Here is a 19,383-nt window from a genome sequence, read left to right as displayed (position 1 = left end):
CACACTTCGAAAATTTGGCATAAAGCTTTTCTTGATGCAGAAGTTTGAGAATACAACGAAGGTGTTTCTCATGTTCAGCTTGGCTCTTCGAGTAGATAAGAATGTCATCAATAAAGACTATGACGAACTTGTCTAAATAAGGTTTGCAGACGCGATTCATAAGATCCATGAACGCGGCTGGTGCGTTAGTGAGTCCAAACGGCATCACTAGGAACTCGTAATGTCCATAACGAGTCCTAAACGCGGTCTTGTGTACGTCTTCATCCTTGACCTTCAACTGATGATATCCTGACCTTAGGTCAATTTTGGAGAAATAACTTGCTCCTTGCAACTGATCGAACAGATCGTCGATCCTGGGTAACGGATACCGATTCTTGATAGTGACCTTGTTAAGCTCACGATAATCGATGCACAGACGCATCGAACCGTCCTTCTTCTTAACGAACAAGATTGGCGCTCCCCAAGGAGACGAGCTAGGCCTAATAAAACCCTTAGCTAGCAGATCATCCAATTGCGTCCTCAACTCCTTCATCTCCGTTGGTGCCAATCTGTATGGTGCTCTTGCTACAGGTGCTGCACCTGGAATGATGTCTATCCGAAACTCTACTTGTCTATCCGGTGGCAAACCAGGTAGCTCTTCAGGGAAAACCTCAGGATATTCCGAAATAACAGGAATATCTTCAATCTTCGGCTTCGGCTCATCAATGGTAACTTGTGCCATATAAATGACACATCCTTTCTGCATGCACCTGGATGCCTTGAGCATGGACACTTGCTCCGGCAATCCATGCTGGGTATCTCCTTGAATAGTAAGTGACTCACCAGACGGAGTCTTAACTATTACTTGCTTTCTGTTGCACAGAATCTGGGCTTGGTTACTCGACAACCAATCCATGCCTATCACTATGTCGAATCCGGCTAGCTTAAAGGGAAGCAAGGATAGCGGGAAGGAATGATTCCTAATGGATATAACACATCCATCTAGAACAGTCGAGGCGGTTTCTATGGTTCCATCGGCTAATTCCACCTCATATTTCACACTTAAGGTTTTAACAGGAAGGTTCAACAGTTTACAAAACTTATCATCTACAAACGACTTATCAGCTCCTGAATCAAACAAGACTCTAGCAAAAACATCATTTACAAGAAACGTACCGGTAATGACGTTATCGTCAAGGACTGCTTCCTTTGCGTCCATCCTGAAGACTCTCGCATTAGTCTTCTTTCCTTCCTCGGCCTTCTTTGCAAACTTTGGGCAGTTGGGCCGAATGTGCCCCTTCTCGTTGCAACCAAAACAGGTTGCATCCTTCATTTTCTTGCAATCCACAGCTTTATGATCTGTGGACTTGCAGATTCCACATCGTTTCTCTGAAGACTGGGATTTCGTTTCTAACCGACACCTCCCAAAGTGGTGCCTCCTGCAGATCTTGCATCTGGGTTTCTCACCCGACTGATGATCATTTTTCCTAGACCCCGACCCTTTCCTGTGGTCGTTGTTCCCTCTATGTCGCTTTTCAGATCTTCGTGAGGTGTCATCCTCACGTTTCCGTTTGTTCTCCTCAGAGCTCTTCATAGCTCTCAATCTTACCACATCCTGAGTGAGGGAGAGGGATAGATCTGCTACGGATCTAAATGTAGTAGGTCTTGAAGCTTTGACGCTGGCTTTAATCTCCGGTGCCAGACCCCCAATGAATCGAGCAATCCTACGCGGCTCCGGGGTCACCAAGTAAGGCACTAAACGAGACAGCGTGTTGAACGTAGTAAGATACGCTTGACAATCGAGGTTCTTCATGACTAAGGATACAAAATCCGTTTCAATTCGCTCGACCTCGTGCTGCGGACAGAAGTTCTCTTTAATCAGGGCCACAAACTGTTCCCATGACAAACCGTACAGTGTGGCCTTACCGGCAGCTTGTAGGAGTGACTTCCACCATGCTAACGCATCTCCTTTGAATGACTGGGACACGTACTTCACGACATCCCTATCAGCACACCCGCTGATATCAACTACAGTGTCCATCTCGTCAATCCACGTCATGCAGTCGACGGCTCCTTTTTCCCCAGTGAAATCTCTGGGCTTGCAAGATACAAAGTATTTGTACGTACAGGACCTGCTGTACGTGTCACGTTTCAGTTCAATCTCCTGCTTTGGGACGCTGCTGTGGTTGGAGGAATGATTATCATCCTCAGCTTTCTTCGGCTCACTCTTTTTAGACGGCGGCTTACTATGAGCCCCAGAATGAGTCTTAGCCTTGACATGCGTCACTGAGCGGGTTCTACTCTGAGTACCACTAGATTCTTTGAACTGCCTATCCATAGCCTTGGCGACAACATTATCTATCAGTGCTTGCAATTCCGCACCGGTAACGTGAATCTTTGCATTATCTGAGCGTTCCCCAGAATGACTGTTGGTTTCTTCCGATTTGGCCATCGTAGCTTTAAGCTACAATAAAGGACAAGGTCTTATTTAGAACCTAACAGTATTATCGTTCTAGACGATTTATTAACCATGGTATCAAAAACCTTAGCAGTTAATTTAATAAATTTCATTCAGGCTCTTTTTAGCAATCAAGGAATGAAAATATATATATATTGGCACCATAGGCCTAGTCACATGGACAATTACTAAATTATAAATTTAGATTTTTATAGGATTATAAATTGTATAATTAAACAAATAATCCTTTACTAGACAGAGAGTCATAAACCACAACTGTCATTATATAACATAGTTATAACCCGTAGGTATCAAGCCATTAATAGACTTGTGTACAGATAAAATCTGTAGATATTTCTTTACTAGGCAGGGAGTCATAAACCACATCTGCCACTATATGACATAGTCATAACCCGAAGGTATCAAGTCATTAACAGACTTGTATACAGATAAAAATCTGTAGATATTTTATTAAAAAGGGTGACATGTGTGATTTTACGAATCACGCTTAGTCAAGAATGTTAACATGTTCTCAGATGTTAACAGGGAGTTGAATCTTTTCAACCAGGTTTTACCATCAGGGCCAGGCCTGTTAATAAGGCATTTAGGCTAGGTTATACCTTACTAAGATTCTCATAAAATGGCAAATCAAATAAAAATTGATATTTTCCATTATTTTAATATTATTCATGCATATAAATAAAATGATAAATTCAAATTAACCATTTAAATTTCCAATAAAATACCAGTACATATTTGCCCTAAACGGGACTTTGAAATAACATGGATAACATGAATAACAGGCCCGCGCAGGGGCTAAACAAGTAACAACAATAACAAAACAAAATAAGGCAAACCCACGCAGGGGTCAACAGAATAGCATACCCACGCAGGGGTAGAATAAGATAGATATACCCACGTAGGGGTAGAGTACTGGAATAAATGTCCATGCAGGGACATGAGTACATGAAATGATAATCGAAGGATTCAACGATCCTTCTTGCTCTTACCCTTGAGCAAATCGAATACCTTCTGGAACATGCCACGGTTGTGACGGCGATCATTTTGCATCTCCCGTCGCATGCTATCAATCCCATGCAGGATCTCCTGAACCTGCGGCGGCGACATCATAGGCGCCGGTGGTGGTGGCTGGTAGTGCTGCGGCTGCGGCGGCTGGTAAGGCTGCGGCTGCGGTGGCTGCTGGTAACCCGGAGGGTAACCAAAAGTAGACTGCCCAGCAGTCCAAGTGTCTCCCAATGGACCGCTAGGAGGGAGTGAGCTGTAGTTCACAGCTTGCCAATAAGGGTCTCCCGTGTAATCATAACCCTGAGGGAATACATGCTCGAACGGGTTGAACTGAGCGGCACTAGCATAAGCCGGAATCGGCTCTCCAAAATTCTGCGGCGGCAGAGGCGGGATCGGAACAGAAGTAACCTCCGATACGGGATGCTGAGACTCCCCTGTCTCGGACTCCCCGGGTAGAGACGTGTAGCGGCTGCTACTAACACGTGGAGGGGTGCCTATGCGAATCCCTCCGCGCGTAGACATGCGCGCATTCCTCCTCGGCCTCTGAGGTGGAGGAGGTAAAACTGGCGGCGGCGGTGGTGACGGAGTGATCACGTCACGCCACAGGGCCTCAGATAGGTCCTGCGGTAGAGGCGGCTGCTGCTGGAGCTGCTGCTGCTGCGAGTGGTGCTGCGAGTGCACCGGCGAACCATGGAGCGATTGGAGCATCGGAGTACCATGGAGTGATTGAAGCATCGGAGAGTTGTGGCTAGGGGTGAAGTACCAATCATGCTGCTTAAACCTCTCCTGAAAGCTGTCCCCACCATTATAGGGTGATCCCCTAAATGGCGACCCATCCGATATCTCAATCGGATGGTTAGGCGTACCTGATGGAGGTAGCGAGGGGTCCGTATCCTCGTCGACGTCCATCTCGTGACCACCAGAAAAGTGGTCCTCCGGTCCAAGTGGGTTATGACCCACCGGCTCGTCCACAAAAGCATTAGGGTCATACAAACCCTGGTAGGCTGGTGCTGGATACTGGTGCGGTGACTGGTGCAATGGTATGTAGGATCCATGCGAACCATGGGGCCCGTTCTCCGAGTGGGGCCCAAACGAGTGGGGTAAAGACGGTGAAATGCTGGCGGACACCGAGTGTCTAGCAGGCTCGGCGAAAGACCTCCAAAGGTCGTTGGCGGCTGTGTTGTGCGTGGCGGATGGTGCTCGCCTATGTGAGGGCCCTGCCTCATGGTCGTGGGTAGTAGCAAATCCTCCTCGACCTCTCATTCTTGGCGGCATAGTGATCCTGTCAAAAATCAAACAAGTTGCACAACAATATATATAAGGCAATGCAATAATAAATAAAATGAAATTAAACGAAATGTTGAACATTTCCTAAGTTCTTTGTCTAGACTCGAAAATCGAGGAATGTGCAATTGTGTAACTGAGATTAAACACATTAGGATAGTGTTTAATTCACTCAGCATTGGCTCTGATACCAACCTGTCACACCCCGATTTCCACGTGTCACCGGTGGGCCCGGTGTGGGGTACAGTGACGTAGTTGGCATCGTCATAGACAATCAACACAATATAATAATGCACAGCGGAAGCAGAATAGAAACATTTCAACTTTTAAATAAAGTGTAATAATAAATATCACAGTAGTTGAAATGGATCCACAGGCGGATCAAATAAAAATAGAAATAAATAGTTCAACAGATAAATGTCGTCCGAGTTTGCGAGACTATTGTGGACGCTCTCTAGGAAACAGCCAGCCTATTTCCGTATAGTACCTGCACTTAATCTTTTGGGAAAAATACGTCAGTTTACACTGGTAAATACAAATCGACTGACTCATTTTGAAAATGATTGAAAATTTATTTAAATGCACAAGGCATAAATATTTTTATTAACTTGGGATAATTATATCATATAAACTTGTGAACGAATTACATGCACTTATATCTCTGGTGGCCCGGGATCTACTGTCCGGGCTAGAGATTTAATTGACACACCACATCAAAGAGTTATACACGACGGGTGTACGCCTACACCCCGTGCTCTGGTCGTGGCCATCTCGTAAGATAATGCCAAGGATATCCGGGACATGGTCAATAACCCCCCAAAGCCTTTAAGTAAGACAAGACTGTTTAAACGAAATCACACAAGCTATTCAAGACTGTACACCCATAGGGCGCAGGACTTGTGCGCCCGATCAAGCGGTATTTTAAATACCGTACCCCAAGCCCGTATAGGGAAAATAAGTCAAAATGTATTTACCTGAGTAAGTATGTAACACAAATGATAAGAGCGGTAGCTTTTACTGGGCTTCCTAATCTGGAACAAAGGTTTATAATTAACCTATTAGATTCCTAACGGCCTTTTATTTAAGCTTAAGCTTTGACCGGTTAGTTTTAGGAATGATACGGTTTACGCACGATTAAGCGAAAGACCGGATAGAATGTGATTTAGACCCGACAAGTTTGAATACTTGTATAATATGGGTATACTAAATACATTCTGGATTTTGAAATAAAAATGATATCGTTTGACCCGTTTCGGTAAATTTACGCAAACTAGTTACATAAACCGAACCGAACGCGAAAAGGGCGATACGGGTAGACAACGATTCAAATGCAAGTTCCCTGAGATAATATGCTTAAAATATGATCTTATATCAGTAAGTTATGTTCTATATTGCCCGGGATAATTTTAAACCCAATTTATGCCTTAGAAGGGCATTTTGGTCATTTAAAGATAATAAAAGGGTAAAATCAGAAATCTGAGTTTCGGGTCTGGTTCATACAGTAAATATACTTAATATAACATATTATATCAGTAGGGTATGACCCATATATCAAATTTATCATTTAAAACTAAAGTATGCACCGTAGGGGTAATTTAGTAATTTCACAAGGGCTAAAAATGCCAAAACTGGAAATCTGAGTTCATATACTTATACTTACTGTTTTTATATGAAAATATGCTAAACACATCAGTAGGTATAGGTCTTATATGTTTAAAACAAGTATAACGCTCACTATGCGCTTAAAACGCTAAAAATACGATTTAAGGGCGTTTTCGGGTTTTCACAATAAATCTGAGATTTTTATATTTCCAGAATACTTAAAATAATTTATTCATCATATAACCTCAGTAGAAAAAGGTTTCGGGTCAAAAGGATGTGTAAAACTCATTTTATGGCTAAAACGGTCAAAACCGACATAAGCCGAAATGACTCGGTGATCTAGGATCCGTTCAGCCAAAAATTAATTAAAAATCATCAAAATTCCCAGAATATTATATTACTTCTGTTGGTAAAAAGTTTTGTACCAAAACGTGGCCAGAAACGGGTTCTACGCGAAAAGGACCGTTTATGTAAATTTATAATATAGTTTTACGCTAATGGCCATAACTCACAATCTGGACCACCAACTGATCCGAAATTTTCGGTGCAAGTTCATATATTAAAAATAAAGATTTTTATCCTTTCACTTTTCCAAAAATCCCGTTTTAAATCAAAAAGGGCAAAATAGTCAACTTTATGCATAAACCGGAACATGCATTCGAATAGGCTAAGCATAGACTCAATCAAAGAAAATTCCAGAAAGTTTAACTAAAATAAAAATAGTCAAAAATACTTTCCAATACAGATCTCGAACATGCATGTACGAATCCGAATCGATAGTCTACGAAATAATCGTTTTACAAGACTTTCGGTTCCGATTCGTGGCTATACTATAGATTGTCGGGTTGATGATGATTAAAACACATTCTTATATATATTACAAGTTATTTTTAATGATCAATCAGGTTGCATGTCATCTATATCATTAATCATGTCATTTTTCACAAAAATCGCTTCTGTTGACTTTTTAGAAATAGGTTTGACTCGACATTAAGCATGCATGTAGTGGGAATCAGTTAGTACCCTTTAGAGGGTTTGTTTCCCACATAAATACCAATCTATAACAAGTTTCAATTCGAGAAATGACTGAAAGAAATCCGTTTAATCAGAAAGTCAAAGGTTATGAACACCCAGTTTGACTTTTAGCAATAATCACTACAAAAACGGATTAAAGAACGAATTGAAGGCTTACAAGAGTCCTATAGATGTTTAGTGAACACTAGGATCGGCCTTGTTGCTCAGATTTCCTCCAGAAAGTCTTGAGAACCTTTGCAAGTCTTGAGAGTTCTTGTTCACAATGAAAATGTCCAAGAAATGAGATGATAATCTGATTTAAAGGAGGATCCAGAGCATTTGAAGTAGGTTACTGTTGTAGTAGCCATGCATGGCACTTGATTGGAGCATTTGGAGGCAAGACCAGCTGTTTACAACCCAAAATCGGACCCAAATCAGCCCCAAATACGATTTCTGTCGCTGGCAGACCCACGCGGCCCGCTTGGGCTTTACCAGGCGGGTCGCCTGACCCCTGGTTCAGCCAAACAAGTTTCAGTTTTGGCAGAAATGGTCCCTGAGCTTGCACGCGATGTTTCGGCCACTTTTCTCGACCCGTAAACCCCCAAACTTGGTTTTTAAGAACCTTAGGACTTTTACCAACATGGAAATGTCCTCGGAACATTTTGCGCTCAACCGAAAAGCTCTGAAATTCGACGTTGACGCTTTTAGTCCTTCAAGTACGGTTTTGGCCATAACTTTCTCATACGTTGACGAAACTTCATGAAATTTTTACCACATATTCTAGTGAGTATATTTTAGCTATACAAAGCTTCGGGTCTGCCAAAAGTTCACTCAGAGGTATAAATTAAACATGTTGACACTTTTGGCCCCTATAGTTTACAATACTTCACTTTTGTGCAATTTCCGCGTCGTATGATCCATGAACCATCCGTTTAAGGTTATAAACATTATGTAGGGTTATCATAGAGCCTATTTATCCATTGTTGACACTTTGGACCCTTACGTTCCATAGTTTTCACTGTTTGTCACTTTTAGTCCCTCTAAAGTATGTTTTCACATAACGGAACTTTATGACACGTGTCAAGACATTATTGGACGAAATTTTTCGAGGTGTTACACATTGCGACTCGAAACCGGACCATGACAAGCCGAGACCAGGGTTGCGAGTCCCGTTGCGACTCGGGACCTTCTTGTTGCGACTCGAGACCAGTTACACAAGCACCCGGATTTGGGCCTTGCACTGTCACGGGCCCAATTGTCTGGGCCGGGTAGCTGGACTTGTTTACGTATCTGCTAATTGGACTGTTAAATCTTATTGGGCCGATGTGTAGTGGACTATGTCTTTCGGACCGTACAAATTAGACATGATGAGTGCTTGACTATTGTTGTTAAAGTGTTAACGTGTACTATGTGATTTGCCATGGGCTATACGTGCTTTTAACATGTTAACTTACGTGATTCATACGTACAATACTTGAACACCAAACCTGACTTGTATGGTAACCCTGTTAGGACGTGGTTGACCACTTTTAGTTCAAGAAGCCCTTTTTGTGTGTATCTGCCGAGCAACCCAAGGTGAGTTCACACTCTTACCAAGGCATGGGATTCCCGGGGTGTTGGGAATGGGATTGATAAGGATAAGGTTGAATAGATTCATAAGGACACTGTTACTAGACTACCACACCATCGTCCTCGGTTGTGCAGGACACATACGTAAAACCTACGTATAACTAAGTTACTCGCTATCCTCGGTTGTGAAGGATACTCACGTAAAACTTGCGTGAACGAATGCTCACTACTGCCTCGATTGTGTCAGGCACTTACGTAAAACCTACGTAAACCCCCACGTACCCTATCCTCGGTTGTGAAGGATACTTACGTAAATCCTGCGTAAACTTGTACATATTACTGTTCTCGGTTGTGAAGAACACATATGGTTACGCATAGTCTAGTGGATTAATAGCATGGGAAGCCCCCACCAATAGAAACCTATATTGGCCCAGTAGAGCCACTTGATACTCATGAACTTACTGTTACGCATTTACTTTCTGTGAACTCGCTCAACTAGTTGTTGACTCTCTGCTGCATGCCTTGCAGGACCTTAGGTACTAATGGAGCTTGCACAAGGAGGAGCTGGTCGTTGTGGGCAGATGGATCGTGATTATTTATTAAACACTTAGGACGTTTCAAAACATTAACACTTATGTTGGGTTTTACATAAATGCTTCCGCTATACATTTACTTATGTTGGTTTTGATAAACACCTTTCATATTGATGGATAACTTTTACTATTTAATTACATGTTCAATATGATTGGTGGCTTGATCCTGGTCATGTCACGCCTCCCAGCGGTGGTACTCCGCGTGTGGATTTTGGGGGTGTGACACATAATCCTTTGTCGGATCTCCTAATATCTTTTCATAATCAGTTTCTTGCTCCATGTAAGGTCTGAGTATCTCAGACTCTTGATCCTCAAAGTAGACATAACTGTCTGGTTCTTCGGATGCAACGACGTCTTCATCCTTGCCAACATCTTTCTCATTCTCAACTTTATCATTCTCTTTGTCAGGCATACCTACAGAATTACAAGCAGGCTACCAAAACAAACATATAAGAAGTTGAAAAAGACCATTGCATGAAAAAGTATAATTACAAGTAGTCAAATTAAACAACCAAATCCAATTCCACATTAAACTACTTAACCAAAAACAGTAGAACAATCAAGACCCAAGTAATCACAAAGTACATCTTCAGTTTCAACACATCTCCATTCTTGTACCGAGCCAACTGTTCTTTGCACTTAGCCAACTCATCAATTAAACCAGGCATTACCTCTCCGCAAACCGGACATCCCTGTTCTTCACATTTGTCAGCCCATCTTAGGAATCCACATCCTCCAACCTATTATCGGACGTCATAAGCAAGAGTTTCCAACCAAGTTAAGTTTCAATAAGCATAAAACACAAGAAACTTACACATCGAATATACCAACGACCAGGATTAGCTGTCGATTCTGATTGTCCCACCACTGTTTTTGCACCACATGGACATATGATGTCTGAATGTTGAGTTTTGCCCTTGAATCAAAGCACAGACGACGAAGATGAAGACATGTTCAGGGCAGTGATTAGAGGGATTGAGGGCAGTGAATTGAGGGATTGAAGCTTGGATTGGGGGTCGATTGAAGAAAAATAGCGTTTAGGGCAGGGTTCAAGATTTTAATGGGGAAGATGAAGGGTAGTTTCGACTTTTCCATACAAACTAACGGTAACAATAACGTTGAAATGGCCAGGGGGGTAAACATGCGACATAACCCCAAACAGTGGGGGGGTAAAAATGCAATTATTTTCTTGGGGGGGGGGGTAGACATACCAATGACCCCTAACCTCAGGGGGTAAAATTGCAGTTTACTCAACGAAGAAATTAGTTTGATGGATTTTTATGTACATAGATATATGCATTTGTACATCATTGATAAACAAAATAAACAGTTTATTTTTGTTCTTTTTGTTCACTCAATAATTTAGTGCTTGGTGATGAACCTCACCGTACTAACCATTATCTGTTCTTTTATTCATTATTTGGAAAATCGTAACATTTTTATTTAGAAAATCTTAACTTTTTTTAACAGCAAGTATTTACACATAAATACCACCTAACATTATACTTGCTAAAGATGTATGATCCCGGACCCCCTGCGGGTCCAGGCAAAACCCATATCCAACTCACAAAACAACCAACTGGCCTTGACACGTTATCCTTGAAGTTCACCCGCCGCGTGGAGGTATGTCTGTAGGATCGCGTGCTGACCCGAACGAGTCAATCGGAGGTGTTCTAATCCGTTTCAGGTGCGGAATAACAAGAAACGGACACGAAAAACAGCTTGTTCTACTAAATATTGCCTTGTATATTGATTTCACACTGATTACAGGTCAAACGACACTTCGGCAGCAGTTCGGTACCGGAAATAAGACATGCATACTTGATTTCGCTCAAGAAGGATATATATAGGTGAGGAGATTTCGCTCCTAATGGCATTAGGTCATTTGGGGCGAAATCACTACCTTGTGATTTCGCTCCAAATGACATACTGTCATTATGAGCGAAATCAGTCACTATGAGCGAAATCATCATTTATACAACCTGAAACTTGACATATTATCGTATAACATGCCCTGATCTAACATTCTAAGTCTAAGACTCGACACAAGACGAAGTCGACAGATGTATGCACCAACAGACTCACCCTCAGATGTTGACGAGTCTTAAGTGTCGAGTCTTCGCATCTTCAGTCTTGATCAGTCTTCGGGCATCCAGAATCTCTATCTATCTCTTGCATCTTCAAATTCTTTCACTAAGAGACTCCCCCTCAAAACATGCTGGGATCAAAGTCTGACTTTTACAGCATCAGAATGGCAAACTGGCTTTACATAGACCTTAGGTATCGGAACCTGGTTCTCACCCAACTTAGGAAATACTGCACATTCTCTACTGAAAACATAAGATTCACAAGAATAAGATATTTAACAAATTATCAAATTTCATGCACCAACACAGACTCCTCTACAATCAATATACAATCAGATATTAATACTGATCATTTAACAAATTTCTTTTTCTCTGAAAAACTTTTCAAGCAAATTCTCCCAAACCTGTTCATCATGTTCAGCACTTGGAATTTTGAAAATTAGCTCTTCAATATCAGTTGTCGAAAATCTTTTTGGATTTTTCAAAATTTTATGCTAAAACACACTGAAAATCTTTTTGGATTTTTCTGAAAGAAAGTAAATGACACCACTTGTAGAATCAGAAAAATACAGAAATGAAATATTTACAAACAATATTTTTGTGAGTTTGTGTAAGAGGATCATATCAGTTTCTGAGACAAATCACCAACACCGTTAAGCTTTAAACATTTTAAGTTTTAAACGATTCACTTAGATTGTCAGTACACTGATCCACTTCAATTTTCACACAAAGTTCAATTGTTTCGAGATACGAGATTAATGTCTTAGTGACTTAAACTTATTCGCGTGTTCCCACCTCAGAATATACTCCCGTATCCAGATCCCAATATTCAGTCTTACAGGTGAGTATACCTAGATGATATCTGTAAGGGGTTAGGTGCGAAACCGTGAGAGCTCAGGTCAGAACTTCCGTTCAGCAGAGAGATGACGGTTCGACTTTTGGTGGGTCCCCTTTAGAGGATCTTTTTTACAACAGCAGTGACTATCAATTTTATTGTTTCATCAACTTGCTGAGGGCGGCACTGCATTTCAAGCTTTTTGCAGAAAGCATTATCCAGGGACTAGGTCAGTACTTCCATACAGCAGAAGTCCCGGGATAATACCCCAGATATCACTAAGCATAAAGACCTAGTATCTCAGAATAAGGGACCTTTCAAACAAGATTTCGGGGTTACCCATATATCCGAGCGATGTTACCCACGAATTAAGCAAGTTTGAAATTTAGGTTTATATCTCGTCACAGTTTATTAAAGTGAGACCGTTTAACACTATTTTAACTTTCCAATTCTTTAGCATGCCGTGATCGTCCACTGATGTACTATCATTTCCTCTTTTATACAACAAAACTCATTTTTGATTTTATCATGTTTTTGTCTTTTTCAAATTTTCTAATGTTTTTGGATTTTCTGAAAATTTTTACTCCCCCTAAAATGCAAACACATTAACGAAAAATTTGAACACTATCTAAACTCTTGACCCACTTGAAGAGAATTCAAAACAAACTGTACAAATAAAGTGACAACTAATATCAAATCACTTCAAATCGCCATCCACTTGGCATAAACAATCAGAACTCCCCCTCACAACAAACCATTTTCTCATTTAGATTTCAAAACACTTAAGTTTGTTTTAATCAAAATGATTTTTCCGGAAAATGAGTTTGTTTTTACCACTTGTAGATTTACCACTTGTTAAGTACGGGGATATGGTTCATCATCTTGTTCATCTATTTATCATGTATAGTAAATCAAGTACAATTTAATGTCCCTGATTTACCATTTGCAATTAAGCAACCTCTGTACCATTTGAAGAAAACACACTACCAATTGTAGGAATATCACATCTACATAACCATTTTACCAATCAGGATGCCGATTCCTGCTTCGCACTTACCAACCTGGAAGCTCCAGCATAGTCCTTCAACCTGTAAAATTTTAACACTATCAACAACTTTCAAACAATCTCTTTAAACATGAAAGATGCCGATTCCTAATCCACGATTACAATCTTGGGATCTCCGGCATAGTCAGGTGTTTAATCAAACATAACATCCACCCAAGCCTGACCAGCTTGGGTGATTTTGGAACACATCTGTCCCACCAACACTTTGATTTATAAAACTCTTTAGCACCTTTAACCTTCCGGTCAACCATCTTCCCGAAAATGTGATTGACTTTCCCATTGAAAGCTTTCTCAACATCAAATTCTCCCTTATCAGCGAAGAATTGATTTGAGATTTCTACCTTTCCCACTTTCTTCATCAAATTTTCCTTTGACAATGGAGGAAAATTTTCATCGTTCACTTCTGGAACGGAAATCACAACTCTTTTCTCAACCGATGACTCCTCTGATTTTATGGAATCAGATTCATTGTCAGAACTACTTTCTGTTTTAACAACCCACTTTTGTTTGTTCAAATCACCTCTTCTTTTGTAAAAACGTTTTGAACTTTCAACCTTTTCAGAACTTGAATTTTCAAACAAATTACAATTTTTCACCAATTGTTCTTTTCTATCAACACAAATCTTTTTCAAGTTAGAGTTAGAAGAAACTCCTTGTTTTTGGTAATTGGTCTTGGGACAATTCCAAGCTATGTGACCAATTTCTTGACATTTGAAACAGGTTCTTCTGTCAACTCTTTCAGCAAACTTTCTCACATTCTTCTTCACTTCAGCAAGAAACTCTTGATTTGATTGCTTCCAGAATGGTTTCTTCTGCTCATCCTCTGAGCTTCCTCCTGAAACAAATTTTGTTTTTGGTTTATAAGTTTTCTGATTTTTATAACTTTCTGACGAATTAAAACCAAGACCTTTTTTTTAAGATTACCATTATGGTTTGGTTTCTTTTGGAAATTATAACCACAACCGTAACCCATTTTCTTGTTTACTCTTTGTTGAATCCTTGAAGTGTAAGGTTTAGGTTTTGCAGAAAGATTTAAATCTTTTATTTCAGAAATATTAATTTCTGTTAATTTGAAAACCCTTTTGATCATTTCAGTTTTAACACTTCTTATTGGGAATTCCTCATCAGAAAATAATTTGTCAGAATTATTCAAGGTATAAGCAACCTTAAACATTTCATCATTCAAATTATTCTTTGATAACAAGAATTCTTTATTATAAACCCTTTTAACCGGTGAACTCGGACTTTTCTCAGACGAACTCGAACTATCTGACTTAGACTCCGACTTTAAACCTTCATCCATATCCAACACCTGATCGACAACTTTCTTAACTAACTCAGACTCATGATCAGTGTCAGACGCTGTGAATGTAACATCAATATTGTCTGGTAATTCATCAGTGATTTCAGACTTTAATTTGATGCTTAGAGCTTTGTCTACTTGTTCCTCATTTGGTTTCCTGGGGAATAACTCTCAAAGATAGGAGGCGGACATCTGTTATACTTGACACTTTTTGTCTTACCAGTATCCTCTTCTTTTTCTTTCTTCTTGAAAGCTTCAAGACCTGCAATAGTAGGATAAACACGATCAATCAGATAATCACAAGTAGTATAACTCAAAAGTAATCGATTAATCCTTTCACTCTCAATTTTCTCAAGTTCCAGCTCCTTCTTCAGCTTAGCACAATCTTCGATGTAATCATTCATGACACTTTGCTTTGTCATCAAAGTTTCCCTCATCTTATCATTTGCTTTTTCAAATTCTGCATTCATTCTTTTCAAACTGTCAACTGTCCTGTTCAATACGTCGTATGACTCTTTCACATACTTCACATCAGACAGTAGATCTTCTTTCATTTTCTCTAAATCAGCAAACTTTTTATCTTTATCTTCACAAGCTTTGCACGAATCTGAACATTTCTCACAAGGATTCGTGACTTCAACTATCTTTTCAACTATCTTTTCAACTATCTTTTCAACTTCAACAAGCTTCTCGACTTCAACAATCTTTTCTATTTCGACAATCTTTTCAATAATTTTCTCAACTTCCACAAGTTTTTCTACTTTGACAATTTTCTCCACTACTTTCTCTATCTCAACAATCTTTTCTTTTACATTCTCAGTGATTGCTTCAACTTTAGTTTCTACAGCTTCAGTCTTCGCCTTTTCATCAGCAAGTAGCTTTGCTGCTTCTAGCTCTCTCTGCAATCGAGCAATCTTCTTCTGATTCAACATCTCAACTTTATCTGCATAGAAAAAATTAAAACTGTCAGGATCAATGCTTTTTCTACATTTGTTAAGATACTCTTCCTCATCATCCATATCAACATCACTTCCAAGATCTGGAAATATCGGAATCCTTTTCTGACAATCCTTATTTTGATCCAGAATCCTGGTAACAAGTGCCACATCAGGTTTAGTTCCACTAGGTATATACTTGTCCCAGCTAAACCCCTGTGCAACAACCTCATCACTTTGATCTATTATCCCAAAATAAGCTTTCCTATTGGCTTCTTCAATCATTTTCCCATGAGCAGTTTGCGGTTCCTTTTGTTGAGGTTGTTGATCGATTTGATGAAAGATTGATTTCTGATAATAATTGCTCTTTTCTTGACTTCCAGTTGACTCTTGGTTCTTACATTCCCGTTTAAAGTGACCTTTTCCTTTACATCGGAAACAAGTAACCTTTGACTTGTCAAAACCAAGTGGAGAAGTAGCCATTCCTCGAAACTCGTCTCTGCCAGTAATCTGTTGAAATTTTTCAGCTCTCCTGCAGGCACTAGCTAAACACCACTTCACATCCATCAGTTCAAGCTCTTCTGCATCGATTTGGTCATAATCTTCTTTTGTGAGCATCGGATTACCAATTCTTCCAGCAATCAAACTTTCATACGACTCTAACATGGCGACAAGAAATGCCATGTGTTGTTTTGCCACTTCAGGAGAAAGATGTTGACCATTCTGAATGTTCAAGGTCACATTACACTGCAGATTTGTAGAATTTGGCTTCTGAGAGTTAGGTGTGTTACTGTTTGGATCAAAGCTTGAGAATGATGAAGTATATCCACCACTTTGAGTTGTAGTACTTGCATTTGGACTTGCAGAACCATCAGCACTGAATGCAGTACTAATCTTTGGACTTTGATTGGGAGTGGCCTCAAACTTGTTTCCTCGATAGTACAGACTGACATCTTGCTTGGCATTTGGATTTGTCATTATAGCAGTATTCTGAATATCCAGCTCCTGTTCTTCAATCGTCTGGATAAACTGAGCCAAGTTCATACTCTCAGTCTTCCTCATGAGTTTTACAATCATCAGATAAGTTCCCCACTTCTGTTGGGGTAAAGCCTCTGCTAACTTATCAACCCACTCATCATCATGTTACGCCCTAATTCGTATTTGACAAAGAGTCGCAGCGGAAGTTTAAGCCATAAAATTTCTTTCATTATAAATACCTTAACTTATTTAAAATTTCATTTTAACACAACTTTTTCACATGAAGTCATCAACCGACTCATTTACAATTAAATACATGACATGGGTTTTCTAAATTTCAACACCAACGTTCCCGTACAATCTGTCTTGTGACTCGGTCCTTGATCTCTATCCCTTGAAGATCCTTCGTATCTCGTACTACCTGCGCTCACCACATAAAATTCATAAACATCAGTACGCATCGTAAACATGTAAAATTCATTTACGTTTATTTTTCGTTCCGTTAACTCTTTACATTCCGGCTTTCCATCTGATCATATGACCCGCGGTGAGACTTCTTTGCTATTCCTGCGTTACACTTCATTCACCATGGCACGCCATTAGTAACATGACCATTAAAATATGTTAGAGCCATATATATATGCATATATACAAGATCCTTTCTTTCATGCACCAACAAATCCTACTTCATGGATAAGTACCTACACACGTATGTTCATACTCATTTCATACCTACATACATACATGCATACATACTTATGTACATACATACTTACTTACATACATACATACATACATACAAGCTTTATTCCTTTGTGTACATCCAATCCCATTTACTACATATGTACATACTTTCATATATGTATAGTCATACATCTATTTAAATACACCCGAAAACATACATGCAAACATAAACACATCTACACGTACATTCTTACATACTTACATATAGTTATATAATGCATATAACGTATTTAGATAGCCTTCACACAAGTTTAGAGTTGAAGAATGCGAAAAATATGAAAGAACCAGCAATTGGCGCAAGAAGGAACCAATCTGGCGCAACCTTGTGCCAGTTTTGGCGCAATACAGATGACATCAGTCAGGGGCGCAACCTTGTGCCAGGGGGGCGCAACCTTGCGCCTGGTTCAGACCTGCAACTTTCAGCATGACGAATTTTTACAGTTTTGGTCATAACTTTCTCATTTCTTGTCCGTTTTACCCGATTCTTTTTCCTACGTGATCGTAATTTAATCCTCTATCATATGGACTTGAAATCCCACGTTCGGTTTAAGGAAATTCTTAACTTACGTGCGTTCGACATATTATCATTTTCTAACTATTTGACCCGTTCGTGCATTTATCAACATAATCAGTTTATTTGACCTCAATCTCATAAGAACTTTAATAATTTCATTGGCACCTATCATAAAAGATTAAATTCTCGGACGTCTTGCATCCTCTTAACCCATTTTCGCTCAAAAGCTTATTTTTGACCCGTTATGGGTATTTGCGCATTAAGTGGACTATGACATACCAAACCCTATACTTCGCTTTCATACTTGTCCAAGACATTACTCTAATCGAATAGCTCGTTTCCAAACGACTTCTAAGGTTGTTTGCCCGATATACCTATCAAGGGCATTTTAGTCAACTATGCTCTATCCTTAATAACAAAGGAATTCCTTACATAAGTAACCAATTCCACTACTTAGCTACAATTTCTTAATCACACCTACCTTGCTCGGATCAAAACTAAAATCCGTTTAATACTTCATTGACATCATACAATTCATTCCTATTCGACCTCAATTATCACATATAATTAAATTGCATATAACATTACATAAACAACTAAGAAGTGATTACGGAATCACTTACCTTATGCATTCGTGCTCGTATCCGTTTTCTTGCCTTTTCTTGACCCGTTATCCTTTCATGCTTGAGTCCGTCACGACGTGATCCCTATACTTTCATTTCATCGAAACCACGCTCTTATTAGCATACTCATTTGTACATGTAACAATCATATCATTCGCATAATTCATACTTAACTTCCTTAGTCATTTCTAACAAGTATCAAAACATCTAATCAACTTCATATCCTTTCCAACACACGTAATTCATCGGGTAATCAAAATTAACACATATTAACATAACATGTATCAAACGACTTCCTATAATCCTGCTTTTACAATAACGAGTCAAATCATGTTTCTTGTGCTTATTGGCTTCCAAAAGTCAACTATTAACCATAGGTAACTATCGACTTATCAACATATGCCCGTAACATCATAATCGACTATACGGACGACATTGTATACATTTAATCATACACTTACATAACTCTTGCATTCTCGTATAGTATGCACTCCATAACACTTTTTATATAAAAGGCCAATTTCATAATTTTCTACATGCAACACAAGACTTCATAATTCATTTAAATTTATAATATTACCCATTCAAGCATTTAATCGAACACTTAGCGTGCATATAACATTGTAAGCACATTGTACAAGCAATTTAAGCATATAGTACAAGTGTTTTATGCATACTCTTCCTAGTTCACAACATAGATTATCAATTTCAACTAGAATCATATAACTTTTCATACCATTATCAAACCATTACTCCTTACAACAACATCACGC

General features: G+C 39.5%; 1 long non-coding RNA gene across 1 annotated transcript; it reads right to left on the bottom strand.

The window, feature by feature from the left end:
* Positions 1-16,974: 16,974 nt before the first annotated feature.
* On the bottom strand, positions 16,975-17,313 carry LOC110864131. Its single transcript, XR_002549653.2, has 2 exons — positions 17,244-17,313; positions 16,975-17,150 (listed from the first exon to the last, which is right to left on the bottom strand). It is a non-coding gene; the product is annotated as an uncharacterized LOC110864131 (long non-coding RNA).
* Between the last annotated feature and the right edge of the window lie 2,070 nt (positions 17,314-19,383).

The sequence above is a fragment of the Helianthus annuus genome, chromosome 6, assembly GCF_002127325.2.
Source record: "Helianthus annuus cultivar XRQ/B chromosome 6, HanXRQr2.0-SUNRISE, whole genome shotgun sequence".
NCBI lineage: Eukaryota > Viridiplantae > Streptophyta > Magnoliopsida > Asterales > Asteraceae > Helianthus > Helianthus annuus.
Note: the sequence above shows the minus strand (reverse complement) of the source record. Positions and strands in the feature narration are given on the sequence as shown.